Below are 26,814 nucleotides of genomic sequence, written 5' to 3'. Positions count from 1 at the left end.
AGTGATAAAAGTCTGACATTTTGGGCAAGTCCTCAGTTGTTTAATCCATCTTTTGCTATGGATCCACTCTGGTGGGCATATGGGGGATACAGAAATCCTCACACTTTGGCCCCCAGGCTGTCATGTTCCCAGTCTTACTCCTTCCAGATCTCTGACTAACCAACTAAATTATTCACCACAGCTTATGAGCAATGGTGAACTAGGGAGACAGTGGCAAAACTGGTCCTCTCCTGTAGGCAAGAAGGGTGTGTGTTGTCGGCAGAGATTTTCAAACAATAATAAAAATGCCTAAAGTTCAGTTTACTTTTTATTGTCACTGTGACAGTTCTAAACAATGTGGATATTAAACTATTCCTCCATGCTGGGGTGGAATGTTCCTACTGCCCCTTCTCCCAACAATATTTGTCCAAGAGTCCATGACACCCTTACTCTGGATCATTTCTGTCCATACTAGTAGAGGACCAGGCATACTACCTGAAACTCAGTCCATTAAGAGGATTTCTCTTCACCACTGTCTTCAAGAATACTTTTACATGGGACGGGCTGTGGTGCAGCCCATTTCATGTGTAGCTTGCTCCAATGAGCTGACCATCCGTGAACTATTCTAACCTTGCCAAACATTATAGTAACTAAGTTCACCTTGTCTCTGGGGGTTAAGATCTGCCTCCTGGCCTCTACTATTCCAGAATCCCACCATCCCCATTGTCAGTAAGGAAAATGGTTCCATAACAGCATCTGGAACCATCAGCCCTTGGTAATGAAGGACCTCACAACTGAGTGTCTCAAGAGTGCTACGTCCCTCTCATTAGAACATTCCTTATTGCGTAAGTGAAAGGAGTGTCCTTTGGGCCCTCACAAGGAACAGAGTGGGTCCTTGAGTCTTAAATAATTGATTCACTCTGACATGTTCTTATCTCTGAGCCTTTAAATACCATCCTTAACATTCTGCCAAGGCATTTCTGGCATCTCCACTTCTTTTAATGTGGGCTATTTCCCCCCATAAACTTCTAAAAGCCATCTCAACAGCACATTAGAACTGGTTCCATTACCTGGGTATTAAATCCTGAGTGATAGAATAGTGCCTCATATTAAACTCTTCTTTATCCAGGTTAGTATACTGTCCTGCACTCAGGTCCAGCATCCTCAACAACCATTCCCATACATGTTAGCCAGGCCTTGAAGCTCCTTCAGTAAATACTCTTTGTGGCAAGGCCAGCATCTCTCCAGTCAGGTTGCAGTGAGATTTGTTCCTTGTCATCAGTTTACTGGCCAGGAGGGGAGGAGGTTGCCACACTTGAGGAGGAGGGCAAATTTTGTCCTGAGGAGCACAGAGCATCTGCTTCACTTGAGGCTTTATGTAGTTTTTAGGCAAGGGGTGGGCTGCTATCCACTAGCCAGGAACACTGAGGCCACTTCTGCAGACCCCAAGAGTTCAAAGTTCTCAAGGAATCTGAAGGGACTCTAGGTGCAATCCCCAAAACGTCCATTTCACTGATCGAAGAGTTGTAGTGGTACATCTGTCAGTTCTTCCAAGAGATTTTTCTGATTACCTGGGTAGTTGGACCTCTGGGAGAGGAAAACCACAGCAGTTGGACAACAACATAGCCAAACCAGTAGGCCTTTTACACTATTTATTAAATTGGGGAGATGAGAATTCTCTCTTGTGTGTCTGTATGTGTGTGCTTCGTGACTCCTCAATACTAGCAGGTTTCTTCTGGGCACATGCTTGTATCCCCCATGTTTAATTGCCATCAGGATTAATGTATACACATTCTAATATTAGCGATAATAGTATAAAGGAAGGTGTAGCTATTCTTGTCCTTTGCCTCACTGCGGATGGACTTCTACACCATGCCTATTTACAGGAACACAAAGCAAATAGAACAGTGGATGTCAATCTGAGAATTAATGAGCACCCATGATAGAATGATTTATAAGAAATACATATTTTCAATCATTCAGATGACCAAAATAGGTTTCTCAGATATATTTGGTCTTCATCCACAGTTCTTGGAAATGTGTCAGAGCCATAAAGGTGAAATGGGTGTCTTGTTATTAATGAAGGTGACTTTTGGACCCCGCCCAAGGCTAGAGGCTGGAGGCCAGGAGGACCGACCTTGTGATTAATGGGATGGAACTTTTAGTCCTCCCCATCCCCTCAACCTCTGGGAAGGAGAGAGGGGCTGGAGGTTGAATCAACCAATGGCCAATAACTTAGTCAATACAACTTTGTAATGAAGCCTCCATAAAAACCCAAGAGGACAACTTTTTGGTTCTCTTCAGGGAGTTTCAGGACCAGAATGCTTCCACATGCCACCGAGCCATGCCCAAGCTCCATGAGGACAGAAGCTTCCTTGTTCAGGATCTTGCCCTATGTATCTCTTGACCTGGCTGTTGATTCATATCCTTTAGTAAACTGGTAAACATGTTTCCCTGATTTCTGTGAGCTGCCTTAGCAAATTAATCAAACCTAAGGAGGTCATTGGAACATCCAATCTGTAGCCTATTGGTCAGAAGCACAGGTAACAGCCTGGAGCTGGTGACTGGTATCTGATATGGGGGGTGAGGGGGCTTTCTAGTACGATTGAACCCTTAACCTGTGGAATCTGATGCTACCTGGACAATGTCCAGGTAGACAGTGTCAGAATTGTCTTGGACACTTTGTTGGTGTTCAAGAATTGCTAGGTGTTGTGTATGGAAAGCTCCCCACTCCCATATACACATTGCAATTGGGTCCAGGAACTCTAAAAGAGCACCCATCTGGTTTAAGCCCTGATTTACAGGTACCTTAGATGTCTGCACATATAATCATAGTTTTAAAAAAGTTCAACTCTTAGAAATTATCCAGAATGAGAACTTTCAGGGACAGACCAAGTTTCACTAAGTGACATTCATTTATTTAGCAAATGTATGCTGCTCTCCTATTGTATGCCAGGCATTTTGTTAGGGGAGAGGCATACAGTGATGAATAAGTCACAGTCTTTCTCTTTGGTCTTTCATATTAATGCAGGAAGCACACAAATATATAGTTATATTATATGAACACCTACCCCTACAATATATAGTTGTGCTGGGTACAAAACTAAGGGTCTATACAGATTAAAAGAGGTATAGAATAAAGCTGCTAGAGGACACCTTGCTCTAACCTTAGGAATACTTGATAAAACTGTGATCAAAAATTATAAACACAGGGGCGCCTGGGTGGTAGAGTTGGTCGAGCATCCGACTCTTGGTTTCAGCTCGGGTTATGATCTAGGGGTCATGGGATTGAGCCCACATTGGGCTCTCTGCTCAGCTTAGAGTCTGCTTGAGACTCTCTCTCTGCCCCTCCCCCTGCTCTCTCTCTCTCAAAATAAATAAATAAATATTTAAAAAAATTATAAACAGAGAAGCCCACAGAGTCACTGATTTTTTTTCTCAACCAGATATATGGTGGGAAAAGTATGTTGCATCTGCTTCTGTTTCAAGTCTTGATGATGAAGCAGAGGAGAAGACAACTTAACCATAGTGTCTGCTAAATGATTAACTCTTGAAGGAACTATTATGACAACAAATATTTATTTGCTCTCACCATGATAGATGCTGTGGTTGTTGGTGGGGATAGGGTCCCCTGAAGGTCACCTCCATTACAAAGACTTTCCTGGTCTCTCCAGCTAAATTTTTCTCTGTACATTTTACCTCTTCTTTGGCATTTATCACATTACATATTACAGTTTGTTCTCTCTCTCTAATTCAGTGTTTGATTTTTTTTTTGTCCTTAGAGAGGGAGAGGGTGGAGTGGCAGTGGGAGAGGGAGAGAGAGAATCTTAAGCAGGCTCCAAGCCCAGTGTGGAGCCCAAAGCAGAGCCCGATGCAGAGCTTGGTCTCACAACCCCTGAGATCATGACCCAAGCCAAAATCAAGAGTTGGATGCTTAACTGACTGAGCCACCCAGGTGCCCCCTGTGTTTGATTTTTGGATGTAGAGGCTATGTGTCACTTGTTAGCTCACATGTAGGTGGTTTTTACTCAATGTAAATGGATAAGTGAATGAATGAGTGAGTGGAATGCCAAGACCTCAGAGTGGTGTTGGGGAGATAAATTATGTACGATTGAAAAAGTAATTATAATATTTCAGGTCTAGGTCATCAGTAATGTAGCTGGAATAAGGAAATGCTCTGCAGCTATACCCATCAAAACGGGTAGAATTGAAAAAAAATGAAGGAAGATATTGCAGAATAATGAATGAATTAATTAATGAATGAAGCATCTACTATATGCAATGCACTGTGTCAGGAAGATACAAGAGTGAAAAAGACTTGGGATGCCTGGGTGGCTCAGTCGGTTAAGCATTTGCTTTCGGCTCAGGTCATGATCCCAGAGCCCTGGGATTGAGTCCTGCATCAGGCTCCTTGCTCGGCGGGGAGCCTGCTTCTTCCTCTGCCTGCCACTCCCCCTGCTTGTGCTCTCTCGCTCTCTCTCTCAAATAAATAAAATCTTAAAAAAAGAAGAGTGAACAAGACTAATATAGTCCTGCCCCTCATGAGAGAGGTAGATACAAATCAAAGTACACAAATGATTATACAATGAAAATTGTTGTAATACTACAAAGGAATGCAATGAGGTTGTATAGTAGAGGGACCGAATCTGGTGGACGAATACTAGTGTGATGTTTAGGCAGAGATCTGCAGAGTGAGTTGAAATTATCCAGGAGTATTAGTTTCCTAGAGCTGCCACAACAAATGACCACAAAGGTGGTGACTTAAAACAATAGAAGCTTATTCTTTTACAGTTCTGGAGCCCAGAAGTCCAAAATCAAGGTGATGGCAGGAGTGTGCTCCCTCTGAAGGCTCAAAGGGAAACACTTCGTTGCCTCTTCTAGCTTCTCATGGCTCCTAGAGTTCCACGGCTTGTGACTGCATCACTCAAATCTCTGACCCTGTCTTCAAAGGGACCTCTTTGGGTTTCTCTGTGTCTATGTGTCACAAACCTCCCTCTGCTTTCTCTTATAAAAACATCAGTCCTTGAATTTAGGGCCCACGCTAAATCTAGGAAGATGTCACCTTGAGATCCTTAACTTAATTACATCTGCAAAGGTCTTATTTCCAAATAAGGTCACATTCACAGGTACCGGTTTGGATATATCTTTTGCCTGGGGACACAGTTCAACCCACCACATCAGGTGAATGGATATTCTGGAGTGATGGAAGGACAAAGAGCCTTTTATAGAGAGGAAACAGCATGTGTGAAAACCCTGCCATTGAAAGCAACACAATACTTTTATTCAAGCAGTAGAAAGGAGGACTTCCTTTTAAGCATACATTGAATAGGTTTGTTTATAGCTGCTTCTTCCCAACACCCCAATAAAAATGACAGAAAATAAATTGAAATATAAGAATTCACAAGGGTAAAGAGAAACAGAGACAACAATGGACTAGTATATCAATTTTTAGAGGATAGTAAGCAGAAGGAGGAGTGATTAATAACTTTTAACAGAACAGAGAAAGCTGAAACTTTACATGTTTGCATAAGGATGACAAAAAAGAACAAGCCCATTTCCCAAAAATTACAGGAAGGGTCAGTTCCTGGAAGCTCTAGGAACAGTGGAAGGTAAGAGTAAGTGATGGGGCTAAAACCAATGGTTAGCTGAAAGTCTATATATAAAACAGATTCTAGTTCTTTTTCCCCATATTTCATAGCTAAGTCTCTGTAGGGCACCAGAGGTTTATAATCTGGAGAAATTGAATTAATTAGAGAAGTTCCACGCTTGAGAACACTGGGCAGCATAGAGGAGAGTCAGGTGCGGGACTGACAGAAAGCAGTATAAGCAAGAATTTGCACATTTAAAGGCAGAGTTCCGCCCCCCCCCCCCCCCCCCCCCCCCGCAACCAACCACCTTTTCCTGTTCATCTCCCAGAATGGTAGCAACCAAGGTTATGTCTTCCAGGTAAAAAAAACCAACCCCCCCAAAACAAAAACAAACAAACAAACAAACCCCACAAGACACTTCTCTAGGGAAACAGAATGGTCCCAGAGGAAAAAAGTTACAAGAACAGATATTTTTAGGTCTTTTAAATCACCAGGGTCCTTGCCTAAATGCCCTACAGTTGTCAAACCAACCTACGCTCTCAGAGCTTTAGTCAGCTCTTTAATATTCCAATTTAATATGAGTGGACAATTATGGGCCTCCATACATTGGAAGAAAGTCAGTATCATGAAATACAGAGACTAGGAAAGTGACTCAGAGGAAACAGATATTATAAAAAGCAGAAGAAAAGCCTTGTAACTATAATATCCTCACAGAAATCAGAGAAGATATTCCATCCATGAAACAATATCCAATTTCTGTTAAAAAAATAGAAGAAAGAGCATTTGGAAATAAAAAATATGACAGATTAAATAAAAAACTTTCAGGGGTTCTGGCTGGCTCTGTCAGTAGAGCACGTGACTCTTGATCTTGGGGTTGTGAGTTTGAGCCTCACATTGGGTGTAGATTACTTAAAAATGAAATCTTTTAAAAATTTTTTAAAATTAAAACTTTCAGTATAGTGGCTGGAAGATAAAGTCAGGAAACTCTCAAAACATATAACAAAAAGGCAAAGAGACAGAACACACAGTAAATCTGATGTATAGGCATTTCAGAAAGAGAAAACAAAAAATATAAGGAAGAGGATTTTCTTTTTTTCTTTCTTTTTTTTTTTTAAAGATTTTATTTGTTTATTTGACAGAGAGATACAGTGAAAGAGGGAACACAAGCAGGGGGAGTGGGAGAGGGAGAAGCAGGCTTCCCGCGGAACAGGGAGCCCGATGTGGGGCTTGATCCCAGGACTCCGGGATCATGACCTGGGCTGAAGGCTGACGCTTAACGACTGAGCCACCCAGGCGCCCCTAAAGATTTTATTTTATTTTATTTTATTTTATTTTATTTATTTATTTTTTTTTTTAAGATTTTATTTATTTATTTGAGAGAGAGAGAATGAGAGATAGAGAGCACATGAGAGGGAGGAGGGTCAGAGGGAGAAGCAGACCCCCTGCAGAGCAGGGAGCCCGATGCGGGACTCGATCCCGGGACTCCAGGATCATGACCTGAGCCGAAGGCAGTCGCTTAACCGACTGAGCCACCCAGGCGCCCAAAGATTTTATTTTTAAGTAATCTCTACACCTAATATGGGGCTCGAACCCCCAACCCTGAGCTCTAGAGTCACACACTCTACCGACTGAGCCAGTCAGATGCCCAATACCCTCCCTTTTGTTTTTAGGGGAGGGGATTTTCAAATGAATAATACAAGAACATTTTTCGGAACTAAGTTTCAAGATTGAAACTGTCCTTTAAATTCCCACGATATTGCATGAAGAAACACCTACCTGAAGTGTAGATACAGCTTTGGTATATACACATGTTCTGAGACAGTTGTTCTGTCTCTTTCTAGTCACCTTGGTTGTTCAAAGCTCTTCTTTAGTAGATTGCACAGGAAGGCCCATGGGAAAAACACACAAGAAAGTCTGAGTTTGTGTCTGTTAATAAAAGTCTGCCTCTGCCCCTTTATATTTGAAAGTCATTTTTGCTGGATATAAAATCCTTGGCTCACATTTTCTTCTCTTGAGTATCTTAAATTATTACTCCATTTTCTTTTGGCCTAAACTGTTGCTGACAAAAGTTTGATGACAATCTAATTTTCTTTCCTTTATGTCATTTGCTGTTTGTGCCTAGATGCCCAAATAAGTTTTCCTTTCAAGTCCAGTACTTTTATTAGAAATGTCCTGGGTTGATGATTTTTGGGTTGACATAAATATGTATGTGGTATACTCTTTAAAGTAGTTTTAAGGGTTTTTTTGTTTTTAGACAAGATTTCTTTTACAGATTTAATATTTGTTTTGTCTAGCTTATTTTACAAGGGGGCGACCTATTGTTCTTACCTGCTCCTGGAGTGGACAGAACATTTCCCAGGTTCAGATGCTGTTCTAAACTTGACCCACTGGGCTTTCCAGTGAATACCCGTTAGCCATAGGATTCTCCTGTTTTCAAGTCTGTCAGACTCTCATTGCTTCCCCCTGCATTTCTTCTGCTTAAATGCAGATACTATTGCAGATCCTATGCATTACGTAGTTTTTTTGTTTTTGTTTTGCCCTATAATTACTCTGTTTTTATGTGAGGATTTGGGGAGATTCAAACTGCTTCTTCTGCTGCTGTCTTCCAAGAATCCTCCTCTCTGGAATAAAGAAAAACCCTAATATTTGCAGAGGGTCAAGAATTAGAAATATGTCATACTTATTAACCATAATACCGGAAGCAAGAAAGCAGGAAGAAATGTCTTCAAAATCTTAAGGGGAAAATATTTTTAGCTTAGAATTCTCTACCTAGACAAACTATCAAAAAATGGTGACAGGAGAATAAACATATTCTCAGACAGAAACATTTACCTCACAAGCACTCTTTCTCAGGAAGTTTCTGCATGGTGAATTCCATTGAAATGAAGTACGCCAAGAAAGAGGTAGACATGGGATCAAGGAAATAGTAGATACAACATAGAGGAGGGGTAAAAAGAACTCCTGAAGGGTCCTTGGCTAGTTGCCTCAGTCCATAGAATGTGGGACTCCTCACATTGGGGTCATGAATTCAAGCCCCATGTTGGGTATAGAGTTTGCTTAAAAAAAAAAAAAGAGAGAACTCCCGAGATGATGACAAAAGAAAGTCCTGGAATTTAAAAAAAAAAAAGTAAGAAAGAAAGTTCTGGGCTAACAGTTCTGCCAAAAGCCTACAGATCAACTAGTTCAGATTGGAGTAGAAGACTAGTGGACTCTAAGAAAACACACATGCACTCACACATGGACGCATGAAAAGTAATATTAAGTGGGTTTTATAATTCTGTGAAGAGTTGGGAGGAAAACATTGCATGTATATCATTTACTCTAAGCAAAGGAATAGAAGAATCAACTATTAACTCTAGATAAGACCAGAAAGAAATTGTAATCAAATTATACTTTTGGTTTAGTGGTAAACAATAATTACATAATCACAGTAAAGAAATCACAATACTTTTTTTTTTTTTTAATTTGTGATCTATCTAAATTGGTGGTATTATCAGAGAAGTGTTAGGAATGATGCTTTATGAATGCTAAATCCTTATTTTACATTATGAGGAGTTCACAGATAATATTTGAAATTAATAAATCAAGAACAGGGGCGCCTGGGTGGCTCAGTTGGTTGAGCGACTGCCTTCGGCTCAGGTCATGATCCTGGAGTCCCAGGATCGAGTCCCGCATCGGGCTCCCTGCTCGGCGGGGAGTCTGCTTCTCCCTCTGACCCTCCTCCCTCTCGTGCTCTCTGTCTCTCATTCTCTCTCTCTCAAATAAATAAATAAAATCTTTATAAAAAAAAATAAATAAATCAAGAACAGAGCATTATGATAATAATAGCCGCAAATACCACAAAAAACATTTAAAAGAGCTGAAAATGGGGTACAACTATGAGTTGGGTGACTTGGGAACTGTTGTCTCATGTTTTGAAAACGTGTAGTGTGGGCGCCTGGGAGGCTCAGTTGGTTAAGCATCTGCCTTCGGCTCAGGTCATGATCCCAGGGTCCTGGGATGGCGTCCTGCATCGGGCTCCCTGCTCAGTGGGGAGCCTGCTTCTCCCTCACCCTCTGCTGCCTGTCTGCCTACTTGTGATCTCTCTCTCTCTGTCAAATAAATAAAATCTTAAAAAAAAAAAGAAAGAAAACGTGTACTGCTACTTGAAAGAAATTTTTTATTGAGATATAATTGACATGACATTGTATTTGTTTTAGATGTACAACATAATGATTTTATATTATGTATATATTGTGAAATGATTATATATTAAGTTTAGTTAACATCCATCATCACACATAGCTAGAATTTCTATGTGTGTGATGAGAACTTTTAAGATTTACTCTCAGCGACTTTCACATGTACAATACAGTATTGTTAACTATGTCACCATGCTGTGCCTTATCTCTTTAGGACTTATTTGTCTTAACTGGAATTTTGTACCTTTCGGTCACCTTCACCCATTTTGCCCACCCCCCCACTTAAAAAAAACAAACACAACTATAAAGCCTTGTTTTATTACATAATAATAAAAATTAAATATTAAAATTCTAAAGTGGCTGGAGCATAGAGAGTAAGGATAAGAGACACCTGAAATGAAGCTGGAAAGTTAGGGGGAGTTAGGAAAGGACATGTGTGAAAGTGTAGAGATGAAACACACACCCACACAAGATACAGCTAGGTGACTATATATAGTACCTTTCATTTGTACAAGATGTTGTGATGGGGGGCACCTGGGTGGCTCAGTCATTGAGCGTCTGCCTTCAGCTCAGGTCATGATCCAGCGTCCTGGGATTGAGCCCCACAGTAGGCTCCCTGCTCGGTGGAGAGTCTGCTTCTCCCTCTCCCCCCGCCCCTGCCCCTGCTTGTTGTGCTCTCTCTCTCTCTCACTCTGCGCTTTCTCTCTCCCTCAAATAAATACATAAAATCTTTAAAAAAAAAAAGATGTTGTGATGGTTAATTTTGTGTGTCCACTTGACTTGGCTAAGAAATGCCCGGAGGGGGGCGCCTGGGTGGCTCAGTCATTGAGCATCTGCCTTCGGCTCAGGTCATGATCCCAGGGTCCTGGAATTGAGCCCTGCGTTGGGCTCCCTGCTCGGCGGGAAGCCTGCTTCTCCCTCTCCCACTCCCCCTGCTTGTGTTCCCTCTCTCGCTGTGTCTCTGTCAAATACATGAATAAAATCTTAAAAAAGAAATGCCCGAAGAGCTAATAAAACATTATCTTTTCATGTGTCTGTGTGGGTGCTTCCAAAAGAGCTTGGCTTTTGAGTGAGTGGGCCTCATCCAACCTGGTGAGGGCTGAAATAGAACAAAAGGGCAGCAGAACTGAATTCCTGCTCTGTCTCCTTGATCTGGAATGTCCATCTTCTCTTGTCCTTGGACCCTGGAGCTCCTGATTCTTGTACCTTTGGACTCCAGGGCAGGTGGCCCTCCCAGTTCTCAGGCCTTCAGTGTTGGACTGAACTGTACCACCATCTTTCCTGGTCCTTCAGCTTGCAGACAGCAGATCGTTGGACTTGCTTTTACACTCTTTGTATTTCTCGAATTTTGTGCCACATGCATACATATTGATAAAAAATTGTAAGCTAAAAAAGAATTTACACAAGGTCACACAGATAGTAGGGCCAAAAAAGGACTAAATCCAGGTGTTCAAAGCTGTAAGGTGGATATGAGAAGAGTTTTCCCTCTGTGCAGGATAATAGTGACAGAGAGGGATGAAAGACCTTGTGGTCGAATTAAGAATGGACAAGGCAGAGTGCCAAGTGAAGGAGTGTGGACATCATCCTGCAGATCATGGAAAGTTGCCCAAGTGTTATGCAGGAGATAATTTGATCAAAGGAATATTAAAGACTTTACTCCTCTCCTCTTTGACTACTGCCCAGAATCCACCGAGTCAGGCTTCAAAGAGGTGAATTAGGAGAAAGAAGTAAGATATAGAATGATTTTCTTTTAATAGAAGCAGACAGCTCATTTAAATCAGCCTCAAAGGGCTCCAGGAGTGATGGGAACACCTGGTCACACAGCAGGTGAGGGAGGGATGATCACTTGCACAGTAGCTGAGGGCCGACACACCACCACTGAGCAATTAGCAGACTGGGAGAGGGCCTGGGAAAAAGTATCAGGAGCACCTCTATCCCTCCTGGCTACCCTTCACATTGATTGCTTTTTCTCTTGGACAAAAAAACTGAGGAAGCTGTGTTCAGATGAGAATTATTTTTCAGTGTTCTGAAAGAATCTAGGATCCAAAAGTTACTGCATTAGCACATGTAAGCCTAGCTGTAATGCAATAATTTGCATTTATATAGCAACATTCATCTAAGGAAGAACTGTGCTTCCCAGCATTAACTCATTAATCCTCACAGCGTCCTTGTGAAGGAGCTTGTGAGCGTGATTATCTCCATTCCACAAATAAGAAAAATGGAGCTGCTGAGAGGGTAAGTAATTTGGACAAGAATAAGTTGGGTCTACGTAGGGAATTAATACTAGAATTAATAAAAGTCTCTTGGAAACGAGTTATAAATGATTGGTTCAACACAGTTTGGTATTCAGATTTCTCAAAAAAGATTCTGATAAATGAATATCTTGCTTTGGCTTTATAACCAACAGAATCTGATTATTATTCAATCTTTATTCACTCTGATGAATAACAAAATTTGTCTCATGGGCTTCAAAGCCACATTTCTCCCTGACTGATAATTTTAGAGCCCAGAGGTCATAGACTCTGTGAAAGGAATCACAAGATCAAGGGAATAGTAAGAGAAAGTCACTTGGCTTAATAGGTTATCAGCAATTTGTTTTTGGTTTTTGAACCATCCAAAAGGCAACTTTTAAGATGACGATTTGGGTGCAAGTAGTTTCTTCAGACGGTATCCCAGGAAGCATATTAAAGGGTTGGAGAAATAAGACAGAAGAGAGGAAAGTCAATGAATGTTCCTTAGTGGGCAGGTTACAGCAATGGCGATGGGCTGTCCTCTAGGGACCCACTGGGAGACCCTGCAGACCATCCCTCAGACTTGTGTCACCCAGGAGCAAGGAAGTTTTTAAATTCACCAACTCCTGCCTGTGTTTAGTTGAGGATCGTTCCTGTGGCACCTGTGGTCTGCTCTGTGCCCAGGCTGACAGTTCCTGCAGGCGAGGATGCTGGGAAGCCGCAGCCTAAGTGCCTGACATCAGCTTTTAGTTGCCGAGGGATCGATTTCCAAGACACCCATCCTGAATAAACCTATTGCCAACTGCAGGACACAGCTACTAGCAGCACAGCCAGGTCCGAAAGCAGGCCACCCCCACCCATCGAGTTCCCCTTTTAGAAAGCCATGGGTAACCTGGATCACTGACCACTTGAGTGACCCCCACTTCTCCCTTCCTGCACCCTAATTCCCACTCTTATGTTTTACATTTGCCAATAAAAGAGTGAACCCGAGAAACCCTAGGCACCCTACCCTCGGTCTTAACAAAGGCAGAGCCCAGGTCCGTGCTCCTGACTCCCTTCCTGCACTCATAATGAGAGCCACAAAACGGCCAGTCCGGCCACAACATTGGTTCTAGTCAGAAATGGCTGTGGGGGCTGCCACAAGGAGTATGGGCCAGGGTGAGCAGCTCAGGCATCTCTAGCCCAAAGCATCACTATCGCCAGCCTGGGACCAACGCAACAGAAGCCTTGAGCAAGTAAGGGATTTCACAACTGAGACTGCTGGTGACCTCAGGGGTGGGGGTGGGGGTGGGGGCAAGAGGACAGGATGCACTGCTACAACATTTGCCTACTCAGCATGTATTGAATACCTACTATGTGCCTGACACTTTTCTAGGTGTAGGGCTGCAAGATAACGAAGATACGGGGATTTCTCTGAAACATAAATCCTCGTCATGACTTTCTCTAGAACCAATCTTCGGTAGTTCAGATCCGCTTCAAGCTGGTACAGTATTACAGGAGATACGGAGAAATTTGTAAGCTCGGGATGGAAAAGCATTGAACAGCCTTAATGTATTCTATTCAGTTTGGTTTGACTGAGGGAGTGGTTCCCCAGCCTGCTTCCCTCGTCTCTCCTCCCATCTCAGTGACAGGGCTTTGGCTTCACGCTAGACCATGGCAGAGTCCTCTTGTTTTATGAACTCCCTTTCACCGTGTTTCAATTACTTCTTCCCCAGTAGGCACAATATCTATTCATTTGGTTTACTTTATCTCTCCTAGATTGAATCACAAATATACTTGCTTTTCTCCTGTTAACTTCTTTGCTTGTGTGTGTGTGTGTGTGTGTGTGTTTTCTCTTTTCAACCTGATTCTCCCTTTTAAAATTCTGTCCAGTGACTGTGAGTTCATTTGGGACTTTACCTTCCTATTCCAGTGCCTACATAATGACTGCCCTTCCATGGCAATTTCTGGTCTCCAAATTTACTGATATTTTAATGTAATGCTGATACTTTCTGCTCCTTTCTGGTTTCCAAGATGAAGCTAGGTGAATCTTTCCTTGGGTTAGTAGAGAGTGAGAAAAGACAATCTCTGTCCGCTCTGCCTCACAAATGTATCCCAGGTAGCATTTATGGATTTTATTTATTTTTATTTATTTCTTCACTTGAGGGCGGGGGGAGAGAACACAAGCAGGGAGGAGGGGCAAAGGGAGAGGGTACAGCAGACCCCCCCCTGCCTAGCACGGACCCCCCTCCTTGACGCAGGGCTCCATCCCTGGGATCAGGACCCAAGCCGAAGGCAGAGGCTTAACCAAATGAGCCACCCAGGTGCCCCACATTTGTGGATTTTATTTTTTTATTTTTTAAAGATTTTATTTATTTATTTGACAGAGAGAGACACAACGAGAGAGGGAACACAAGCAGGGGGAGTGGGAGAGGGACAAGCAGGCTCCCCGCTGAGCAGGGAGCCCGATGCAAGGCTCGATCCCAGGATCCTGGGATCATGACCTGAGCCGAAGGCAAACACCTAATGACTGAGCCACCCAGGCGCCCGCATTTGTGGATTTTAAACATGGCTTCAGGAATCAGCCTTCCTTTTCCTGACCGTTGTTTGGCCTAATGGAATAATGATGACAAGATCCTCAGTTGAACCTGGGGGCACAGGTGATTTGTTATCTTGCCAAAGTGGTATTTCTGCTCAATATTTGATCATGTGGTTATATTTCCAGACAGTTTTGTGAAGAAGGGAAATAAAAGAATTTGGGGTGGTGGGGGAGGATTCAAGTTATATTTCCATTAACTGCATGGTCATGCAGTGAGTGACTATGATTACCATCGTGCAGCTATCTTCTTGGCCATCTGTGTGCTTTCTGGTTAAGGTGAGGCATGAAGAAGCATGTGCGTACCTCCAGTGATAAAGCAAGGACAAAGTCACGCGAGCCTGGAGGGTGCTCGCCATTGTGTGTTATCCGCGCCTCACATAGGAGCTCTGAAAGCTGAGAGTTTCATGTTCTATCTGTCTGATTTGGGAGCTCTCTTCTACTGTGACAGTGAACATCCAGAAAAGACAGAGAAGGTATATTTATGTAATTCTAGCCCACAAAAGTTAGCTCTTTCTCCCATAAAAACAGTCTGAGAAGGTGATGTAGTACAAGGCCAAAGACACAGATTCAATCTATAACTCACACACCGAATGTTCTCATTTTGGTAGCACTTGCCAGTCCATTATGTTAATTTTGGGGGCGGGGAAAGGAGAAGGGGAGTGTTGATGTCATTTGTTTATCATTTCAGACGACAATTCTACATGGGAGTCTCAAAGTCTTTCAAGAATCTTGGCCAAAAAGGAAAGGAGAGAGAGAGAGATTGGTAGCTATAGAGAGATGCAGGGTCAAAGTCCAGCAGACCACCAAGGAAGCAACACCCACCCTAAAGGGATATCATCAAATACAGTTAGAAAATTTTGTCTGTCTTTAGTCTGTAAATGATTCCATTGATTTTCTTTTTTTTTTTTAAGATTTTATTTATTTATTTGTTAGAGAGAGAGATAGTGAGAGAGAGCACAAGCGAGGGGGACGGGGCGGAGGGAGAGGGAGAGGGAGAAGCAGGCTCCCTGCTGAGCAGAGAGCTCGATCCCAGGACCCTGGGATCATGACCTGAGCAGAAGGCAGGCGCTTAACAGACTGAGACACCCAGGTGCCCCGATTTTCATTTTTTTTGGCAAAAATGTCCCAGTGTCTAGTCTGTACCCTTTCTGGACATCTGTTTTTTTGCCTGCCCAACGTCTCTCTTCCCATTTGGTAACGGGACTTAATTGTCTTAGGGAGTCACTTCTCCCCCTCTCTCAGTTCAAGTGGCTTAGGTGGGGCTGATTTTCTCTCCTTGCTCTACAGGTGAGAACACGTCTCAGGCTTAGGTAATCAGAGCATTCCATCCGCCCTAGACAAGGTAATTGGCTCAGGAAATGGTCCCGATCCAAGCCAGACCATGAAATTAGCTCCAGAATTTTTATTGGAACTTTTGGGAGAGATCATTCTCTTTCTGCTGTTGTTGCTAAGGTGCTGGGCTATAAGCCTGGAGCTGTGGGTAGTCACCTTTATCATCATCTGGGGAGAACCTGCGCGAGAATAAAATTACCGCAGGGGAAACCACAGCCAATAGGTACAGACAGAAGTCATGATGACCATGAATATTTCAATCTAGCAATGACTAAAATAAAAAAAAATTATCCCTTGACTTTTCAGTTACATGAGCCAATACATTTTTTCTTTTTCTCTCTTTTTTTTTTGCATAAGCAAATTTGAGTTGCCTTTCTTATGCTTGAGAACCAAAGAAATCTGGCTAATATAACCCTTTATTGATCAATGGCTTTTTCTTTCCGTTGCTCTATTTGATTGGTCTATTTTTAATATAAGCTTAGCCTTTTTTATTTTGGTAAAATATACATCACATAAAATTTTCCATTTTAACCATTTTAAAGTATACAGTCCAGTGGTATTAAATACATTCATAATATGGTACAATTATCACCCTATCCATTTAGTTTAACCTTTTTAAAAAAATAGGGTGTCAGGTAAATTTTCTTCTTTATAATCTGTTTCCTAAGAGATCAAGTCAATTACAATAATGCTGAATTAAAACCATTATATGAAATTAACTTACACCGGCAATACTGTGGGGGCCAGGAAATACGCCGTCCACAAGTCACAAAGGAGCTATTTCTCCCTATTTCATATTGAGTGGACACAATCTTGTTGCTCCCTGAGTACCTCTTACTCTAATTATCTTAGTTTGGGCTGCTCTAACAAAATACCATGGACTAAGTGGCTTAAACAACAAACATTTATTTCTTACCGTTCTGGAGGCTGGGAGGTCCAAGATCAAGGTGCCCACTGATTCAGTTCCTGGTTCGATCCCTCCTCCTGGTTTGCAGATGGCCACCTTCTTGGTGTATCCTCACATGGCAGAGAGAGAGAGATTGTCTCTCTCATGTCTCCTCTTAGAAGGGCACTAGTTCCATTCATGAGGGCTCCACTCTCATGACCTAATTACCTCCCAAAGGCCTCATTTCCAAATACGATCACATTGGACATTAGAGCTTCAATATATGAATTTTGGCAGACATGTTAGTCCACAGCACTAATATTAGGATTATAGAAAGGTCCAGGACAAGGAAAGTCTTATTAAGTAATGAAAGCAGACTAGGACTCATCATCAGAGATACCGATGGATGTGTAAATACTATGGGATTCCCACTGGCAGATCAAAACCCTCCAAGTCCTTGACAGTGTGATTTGCAGTATTCTCACTTTTCTGAGTCTTTAAAAAATAATTTTGAAAGCATTTTAAAACTTGGAAAAAAATTAGAGCAAAGAGAGTACAAGGCACTGAAGTGATTTGGTGATGGGAAATACATATGAGACTATAGTAAGATGGCCTGTGTGTTTGTGTGTGTGTGTGTGTGTGTGTGTGTGTGTGTCTGCAGTGGAGTTGTGGTGGTTGGGGGGTGGTGCAGAATATAGAGAAAGCTGAAAAAAAACACCGTCTCAGGCTCAACTGGGTAACCAGTGGTGGCCTTCACTTAGAATCCTAAGGGGATGTTAAAGGCAATATTTCACTTCCCATCTTTCAAATATGCCTGTTTCCTTTGCTCTCTCTATTGTCCCTCTCCATCTCTCTCCTGACACACTTTCTCTCCCACATGTGCCCTTATCCCTTTCTTCCTCTCCTTTTCCTCGGTCCTGCACATAGTACCGGAGGCAGCAGCAGATAACACTTCAGCATGTCCCCAAAGCCCTTTACAAACCCAAAATGAGTCCATTAAGGCCAAGAATCTCCTTGGTTTCCCAAAGGATTTGCCCTGTTCTCCTGGCTAGCTGCATGGAGTTCAGAAATCATATTCACTGGTACATGGACGTGAAATTTCCCTGTAGATTTTGGGTTATTGTGCTTTCAGGAGTTCTGCTATTTCAAGACCTCAGGATTCTTTCAATGGAAGATTCAGGGGAAGTGATAATGGTCCCCGTCAAGAATTCTCATTAAAAGTGGGAGTAATATATTTTTTCCCCAATTCTTAAGGGCAATAGAAGGAAGTAGTGTTGAAAGGCAATTGAGAGTAGTTCACCATGATCAAAATAGCTGCCTTGCTTGGTACTCGACATATAATTCCTTTGTCATGTTGGGGTTAATGTGTTGAATCCAGGTTTGGTTAATGTGCTGCAGCTGTTGTGGAATACACCCCCATATGAACAGAGTGAGAGTTTTCTCTGAAGGAATCAGTTTTTCCTGGGGTCGTTTATCCAATTGACCTTAACTCAATAAACCAGAACTTAGAATGTATAACAGGGAACATGTGTCCCATCTGGGGTCTTGTCCTTGTTAGATTTTAAAAAGGGTTTTTCAGGGTGGTGTCTGGGTGTGGGCTCCTGGATAAGAGATGCAAAGATGGTGAGTATCATGTCTACTCATGCTCCATGGAGTGGAGCTCAGACACTTGACCACAGCTAACTACAAAGTGAGGTTGAGAAATGTAATTTAGCCGTGTGCCCAGGAAGAAGAGAAAGGCGGGTTTGAGTAGTAGCTGACCAATCTTTATTGCAAACAACCGCTCAAATATTTTCTACTCCCATTCTCTTTTCTTTTTTAAGATTTTTATTTTAATCTTTTAAAAAGATTTTATTTATTTATTTAAGAGAGAGAGAGACGGGGAGAGCACAAGCAGGGGGAGGGGCAGAGGAGAGGGATAAGCAGACTCCCCACTGAGCACAAAGCCAGAAACCCAACTCGATGCAGGGGCTCAGTCTCAGGACCCTGGATCATGACCTGAGCTGAAGTCAGAGGCTTAACTGAGCCACCAAGATGCCCCTAAAGATTTTATTTTTAAGTAATCTCCACGACCAATGTGGGGCTCAAACTCACAACCCAGAGATCAAGGGACACATGCTCTACCGACTGAACCAGCCAGGCGCTCCTCTACTTCCATTTTCTTTCTTTTTCCTCCATAACATTTTAAGACCATGTAATATGCTATATATTTCACTTACTTATTTTGTTTTGTTTTTTTAACTGTTTTTTTTAAAAGATATTATTTATTTATTTGACAGAGAGAGACAGCAAGAGAGGGAACACAAGCAGGGGGAGTGGGAGAGGGAGAAGCAGGCTTCCCGCTGAGCAGGGAGCCCGATGCGGGGCTCGATCCCAGGACCCTGAGATCATGACCTGAGCCTAAATCAAGAGTCGGACGCTCAACTGACTGAGCCCCCCAGGCGCCCCTGTAAGGATATCTTTTAGATTGCCTGTGTGTCCTTTCCAAAAGATGTCTTTTCACTTGAACTAAATGTGACTGTAGTTCTTTTCTCCTCTGACTCCTATAAAGAGCCTAGATTGAGACAGTACTTGCCTCATGAAATAGACTAGGAGGTGGGAAAAGACATTAGCAAGCAAACCGTACCTTTTAGGACACATTATTTTGTGGTATACTGTGCATTAATTCTTCCTCTTTTACTATTCCCCAAAGTATAATACTTTCTAATTTTCCGGCTTTGTCTTAGGTGTGTCTAGGGAAATTAAGAATGATGTATATATGTCTAGGGTAATATGGCAGAAACTACTAACTGTCCAACAAAATCCATTCTCTGCTTCTTCCATAATAAAAAACTTACACTAGACCACAGCTGCAAAGGTAGGGACTACATTTCCCAGCTTCCCTTGCAGCTAGGCATGCCCTGTACCTAAAGTGTCCCCGTGGAATGCACAGAAGTGATCTCTGTGACTCTTCACTTGCTTATGAGAAAATCCATAACTTCGGGTAAACATTCTTTTCTCTTGCCAGTTCCCTGGGAAGATGAAGACCAGAGTGACCTTGGAAACCACACATTGAGACTGCAGGGCAGCTATCAGCCTGAGTCCCTGAAGAATCATGTAGACATATTTGGTTACCAAGCTGGACCATCACTGGGACTGTTGTGAGAGACAGAAATAAACTTCTTACAATGGCTTATTGTTTTTTGGTGTCTTGTAATAGTAGATTAATGAGAATTCCCAAAGAGAAAGTGAGTTTTGAGGTCAAAGCCAAGGCCTCTTCTCCAATATGGCACAATGATTAGAATCATAGACTTTGGGAATCAAACTGCCTGGGTTTCATACTGGACTTCTTCACTTACTAGTTCCAACTTACTAGCAAACTGGGAAGTTTAGTTAATCTCTCTGGGCCTATGTTTTCTCTTTTCTTATATGAGGATAAAAGTAATACTACCTCAGAGGGTTATTGTGGGGATTAAATGAGATAATGTATGTGAAGAGCATGGTAGGAGTTCAAGAAACAGTAGTGATTATGATTTAAAAAAAAAAATATTTTATTTATTTGACAGAGAGAGACACAGTGAGAGGGGGAATACAAGCAGGGGGAGTGGGAGAGGGAGAAGCAGGCTTCCTGCAGAGCCGGGAGCCCGATGTGGTGCTCGATCCCAGAGCCCTGCGATATGACCTGAGCTGAAATCAAGAGTTAGATGCTTAACTGACTGAGCCACCCAGGTGATTCTAGCTTTGGTTTTTCTAAATCAATCATGGGTAGACACTGAATGTTATAATCTCTGGCTCTTCCAAATCAGACATTCTCATTTTTTAAAATTGAGGTACAACTCACAAACAATAAAATGAACAAGCTGTAAGTGTATAGATCAATGAGCTTTGAAGAACATATATATCAGTGTAAGCACCACCCCAATCAAGATATAGAACATTTCCATCATTTCAGAAAGATCCTTCGGGCCTTTTCCAGTCAATTCCACTCCCAGTGGCAACCACTAAGCTGATTTCTATCATCATAGCTTAGTTTTGCCTACTCCAGAATTTTATATGAATGGAATCATACAGTGTCTGGATTCTTTCAAGCAACTTCAGGTTTTTGAGATTCATCCATGTTCTTGTGTATATCATGTCAAAGATAAAACTAAATCTGAGGCAAAATTAACAAAGACATTTATTCCTTTACTCTTGGCAAGGGAGCCCATCTGTCATCACTTTTGCTTCAGCAAGGATTCAGATATATTAGAAGGGAAAGTAAGTTTTAGGGAGCAAAAAAGAGGAAATACTGAACAGTCCCTGACTGGGGAGTTTTCTATTAAGGTGGGATTTGGAGAAGCAGGGAGACTTTCTAATTGGTTTTCAAGTATTTTGTAGTCCTTGGTACCCTGCAAGGGGCAATGTGAGCAGTTTGGGGACATTTCAGAAGAGGAAGGAGTGTTCAGTGTTAGATGGAGGGTATTCTGTGGCCAGCCATTTCCTGGGACAAGTTGGGATCCATGGATGTTTGTGGGTTTTTTTGGTGGTCAAATTGTCATAATGGTCTTTGGGGAATAGCTGCAATGATGTAATTTGGTCCATTTCATTGCTGAATAGTATAACATTCAACATACGAGGCCATTCTATAGTGAACCACAATCCACTTATCCATTGATGAATTCTCTACTAAGAAAATTCAATATACACCCAAGTTGTTCAGTTAATAAGATTCATATCACAAAGGGATTCTTCAATTTCAAAAAAATGTTCCACAGACACCCTTAAATAGGAATGACCCTAGCAACACTTAGAAAGTAAATCTATTTACATAAAGTCAGTTAACATGTTTTTTAATGTAAAGATTTTATTTAAATATTGGAGTTCTATTTTAGAAGACCTTTGGTAAAATTACTTTTTAGTCCTGAGCTTATTGATTCTCATTATACATTCATTTCCCCTTCTCTTTTGGGAAAAAAAAAATAGAAATACAAAACTGTGACTGTTGACTAGTTTTCTTAAGCAAGTCTCATCAAGATCTGCGTGCACTCTTCTTGGAAAAAAAATTTGCATTATCACCACAAATGGAATGTGTGAGGTTTGCCAAGTTCCTTTGGGAAATCACTAATATTTGTACTAATATTAGTATAAACTGAACTATATTAATATTGTACTAATATTTGAACTAACAGAAATAATATTAGTACTAAAGAATAGAGAGGGACCCATCCACTGCACCCTTCTTAACCCTTCTTAACTGTAATAGAAATACAATCAGATGTCATTGTTACCCATCTTTCCTGCATCAGAAGCTTTTTTTTTTAAAGATTTTATTTTTAAACAATCTCTACACCCCAGGTGAGGCTTAAACTTACAACTCCAAGGGGCGCCTGGGTGGCTCAGTTGGTTAAGCGACTGCCTTTGGCTCAGGTCATGATCCTGGAGTCCCGGGATCGAGTCCCACATCGGGCTCCCTGCTCGGCAGGGAGTCTGCTTCTCCCTCTGACCCTCCTCCCTCTCATGCTCTCTGTCTCTCATTCTCTCTCTCTCAAATAAATAAATAAAATCTTTAAAAAAAAAAAAAAACTTACAACTCCAAGATCAAGAGTCACGTGTTCCACCAAATGAACCAGCCAGGTGCCCCTGCATTAGAAGTTTTACAAAGGGCCAGATGCTTTCTCCCCTTGTAGTAGAGGAAAACCACTGCAGGTGAGAACCATTGTGTTTGCCTTTTTGTTGAGTGTGGGGAGGGCTACATTTGATTAAACATATGAAGAAAGGAAGAACTCCCATAAACAGAAGGCTAAAACTGGTGTGACAATACTTGAGAGTTGTTTAATTCTGTTTTGGTTAGACAATTAGCAAGTGTTAAAAATTCTTTTTATAGGTCTCTGAGTCTTTTGGCATTTTAAAACTTTTTTTTAAAAGATTTTGTTTATTTATCTGACAGAGACATAGCGAGAGAGGGAACACAAGCGGGGTGGGGGGGCGCGGGTGGGAGAGGGAGAAGCAAGCGTCCTGCCAAGCAGGGGCCCAATGTGGGGCTCGAATCCAGGACCCTGGAACCATGACCTGAGCTGAAGGCAGATGCTTAACGACTGAGCCACCCAGGCGCCCGAAACTTTTTTTTATAATTTATTTAAAAGAACCAAAGTTTGGCCTAGCCCAGAAAGGGTATCATCTCTGATTTTACCAAGTGCTTAACATAGGTACTAATTGATCTTTTTATATTTGTCTTTAATAAATCACCACTTCTCCTGAGCAAGTAGAAGAATAGTAATTTGCAAGATTGCATTGTCTACTTTTAAGTCCTCAAGTGGAGTGATTTTTCTCAGAATTCTTTTTTGATTACATGCCTACATTGTACATATCTTTAAAAAAATAAGAAACCAAGATAAAAAGCTTCTGCACAGTGAAGGAAACAATCAACAAAACTAAAAGGCAACCTTTGGAATGGGAGAAGATATTTGCAAATGACATATCTGATAAAGGGTTAGTATCTAAAATACGTAAAGAACTTACAAAACTCAACATCCAAAAAACCAAATAATCCAGTTAAAAAATGAGCAGAAGACATGAATAAATATTTTTTTCCAAGAAGACATACAGATGGCCCACAGACACATGAAAAGATGCTCAATATCACTGATCATCAGGGAAGTACAAATTAAAACTATAATTGGATATCACCTCACACCTGTCAGAATGGCTAAATTAACACAGGAAACAACATATGTTGGTGAGGATGCAGAAAAAAGGAACCCTCTTACACTGTTGATGGGAATGCAAACTGGTGCAGCCACTGTGGAAAACTGCACAGAGGTTCCTCACAAAGTTAAAAATAGAGGAGTGCCTCGGTGGTTCATTTGGTTAAGCATTCGACTCTTGATCTCAGCTCAGATCTTGATCTCAGGGTCATGAATTCAAGCCCCACATTGGGCTCCACACTGGGCGTGGAGCCTACTCAGAAACAAAAAAACAAAACAAACAAACAAACAAAAACAAAGTTAAAAATAGAACTACCCTATGACCCAGCAATTGTATTACTAGGTATTTACCCAAAGGATACAAAAATACTGATTTCAATCGAAGAGATACATGTACCCTGATGTTTACAGCAGCATTATCAACAGTAGCCAAATTATGAAAAAAAGCCCAAATTCCACTGACTGATGAAGATGTGGGGTGTATGTAAATATTATATATATATATAAAGTATATATTATATATATAAAATATACAAAATGGAATATTACTTGGCCATGAAAAAGAATGAAATCTTGCCATTTGCAATGGCATGTATGGAGCTAGAGAGTATAATGCTAAATGAAATAAGTCAGAGAAAAGACAAATACTGTACGATTTCACTCATATGTGGAATTTAAGAGACAAGATAGATGAACATAGGGGGAAAAAAAGAGTGAGGCAAACCATAGAACAGACTCTTAACTATAGACAATAAACTGCTGGAGAGGGACGTGGGTGGGAGAATAGGTCAAATGGGTGATGGGTTAAGGAGCACACTTGGAGTGATCAGCACAGGGTGTTGTATGTGAGTGATGAATCTCTTAAATTCTACACCTGAAACTAATATTACACTATATGTTAACTAACTGGAATTTAAATAAAAACTTGGAAGAACAAAAATATAAAAAACAAATAAAGTCGAGCCTTTTTTTTAAAGTCGAACATTTTTTAAAAATAAAAGTTAAAAAAATAAATCATTCGGCATTATTATTTTCATGTAATGGTTACTTATGTGCTAGATGCCAGGGATACAGTGGTGAGAAGTCAACATTTAACCTGAAAACAAGTTGAAAATACTGTGAACGAACAGTTTCCAAGTGAGAAGTTTGTCGACCTAAGATTTTGCTTTTGGGGAAGAGATACAGAGAAGTGAGGAATAAAGACCTAAGGTGATACTTCTTAAAGTATTTTAATGTTTTCTGGTCCAGAAGCTCATGTTTGGGATTAAAATACTCATCATTCAGAATGGTCCTTTTTTCCTCTCCCCACCACGGAACATTATTTATAAGATGAGTGGCTTTCTTAAAACTTAAAAGAGAGATGGAAGATATAGCTTGAATTTTGTGTAAGAAATCCATAGAACCTACAGGGCAAAGGGCAAAACAAATTTGCTTTATCTTGGTAGAGAAAGTGAATTTTGTTTGAAATCATCCTTTTAAGGTAAAAATGGGCAGAAATTCAAGCTTGAAGGTTTTTTTTTTTTTTTCAATGAACGAATTTGCTTTGTTCAGACAACTTTCACAGGTTGGTGATGAGAGCGAGAGAGAAAGCCTCAAATACAAACGCTAAGCACTTGCACTGACCTGTTTCTGTTGCTACCTAATCAGCGGGCTGATAATGTCCAGAACAAGAAGGGATTTCCCTGAAAGAGAAGAGCCGTCCCTTGCTGTTTAAGTGACTATTCCTGTCGGCAACAATTTTCCCAAAGGCAAAAGACACCAGCTAGATGGAAAGCAAAGTTTCTTTCCGTTGTCTCTTCCTCTGTAATGCCAAAAACAATCAGCTGAAAGAACGTGGAGGAAAAAATCTAAGGGACGACTGGTGTTTTGTCTGTACTAGGTGGAGTGATATTTTTAATGAATTGACTGCAACAAATGGTTGTTTTTGCATTGGGGGGAAACAAGTTAAGATTTTAAGACTTACCAACTAACAGACTCTGGTAGCCTGATGATGATGATGGCAGTGGTGGTGGTTGAAGATATTATTATTATTATTATTATTTTAAGATTTTATTTATTTATTTGACAGAGAGAGACACAGCGAGAGAGGGAACACAAGCAGGGGGAGTTGGAGAGGGAGAAGCAGGCTTCCCGCTGAGCAGGGAGCCCGATGCGGGGCTCGATCCCAGGACCCTGGGATCATGACCTGAGCCGAAGGCACACGCTTAATGACTGAGCCACCCAGGCGCCCCTGAAGATATTATTTTTTGAGTGTTTACAATGTGCCATACGTTATTCTGCGCATCATTTAATCCCCAATAGTCTAATGAAGTAGGCACTATTATTGTCTTCATTATACAATGAAAAAATGTCCGAGATCGTACAGCTAATATATAGCAGAGCTGGAACATGAACAGGGTTGGTGAGCTTTAAAGATGTGTAAAACATGCCAGAAAAGAGCTCAACCTTGTGAAAATTTAACTTGCAAATGTCTACAAAATTACATGACTTGATATTAAAAGCCTAATAACAATTGGCCAAAAATGCGTTAGATTGAAACAACTTTTTTTCCTGAATAATCATCTTTCGAAAACTTTTACACCACAGTCACCTCATTTTGAAGGGACTGCAGGAGACACTTTTTATGTCTGAAAGTTCTTGAAAGTTGAAAGTGATACCCATCCATTCATGTAAGCTTTCATAGCACGTGTAACAGAATTTTGGATGATAGTGGTGATGTGGCTGGGCATGGGGAGGAAAAGAAAAAAAATGTTTGGAATGAGAGTAAGAAATAATGTGTCTTTGAAGACTGTCTTGGAACATCTTTGTTCTTTCTTTCCTATTTTTCTTCTCTCATGGTCACTGCTGAGTGGTGTTGATGCCTCACTAATGCACTTAGAGCAGTCTTTGGTTTTTCAAGTCAAGTCTCTGAAATACATCCACATTTGATCTTTAATTTGTGTCATTCTATAGAACATAGTCAATTGTATTTGAATTAAAAAAAAAAAAAAGATTAAAAAAAAAATTTGAGGAAGCCAGCCTATTGCTTAGGTGTTTTACATATGGATAGGCAGAGGTATTTTATATATGCATACCTATGTTTACATAATGTAGTAGCAGAGACTCTTGGGTTACCTGACAAAGATACATGAAGAAAAAGGAGCTAAATATGAGAAGCCTTTAGAATGCCAAATGCAAAGGTACTGTGTTGCTGTAGTTCACACACATGACATGTAAAAATGCACTATGGTTTTAAAGATATATTATCTCTTTTTTGGAAGGGATTCACCTTTTAGACAATTGGGTCCCCCTTTTCTCTCGTATCTCACATACATTATCCAAACCCCGTTGGCTCTATCTTCAAGACACACTTATACTCCTTCCCCTTCTCACCATCT

The sequence above is a fragment of the Halichoerus grypus genome, chromosome 3, assembly GCF_964656455.1.
Source record: "Halichoerus grypus chromosome 3, mHalGry1.hap1.1, whole genome shotgun sequence".
Classification (NCBI taxonomy): domain Eukaryota; kingdom Metazoa; phylum Chordata; class Mammalia; order Carnivora; family Phocidae; genus Halichoerus; species Halichoerus grypus.
This window is presented reverse-complemented; position numbering follows the sequence as displayed.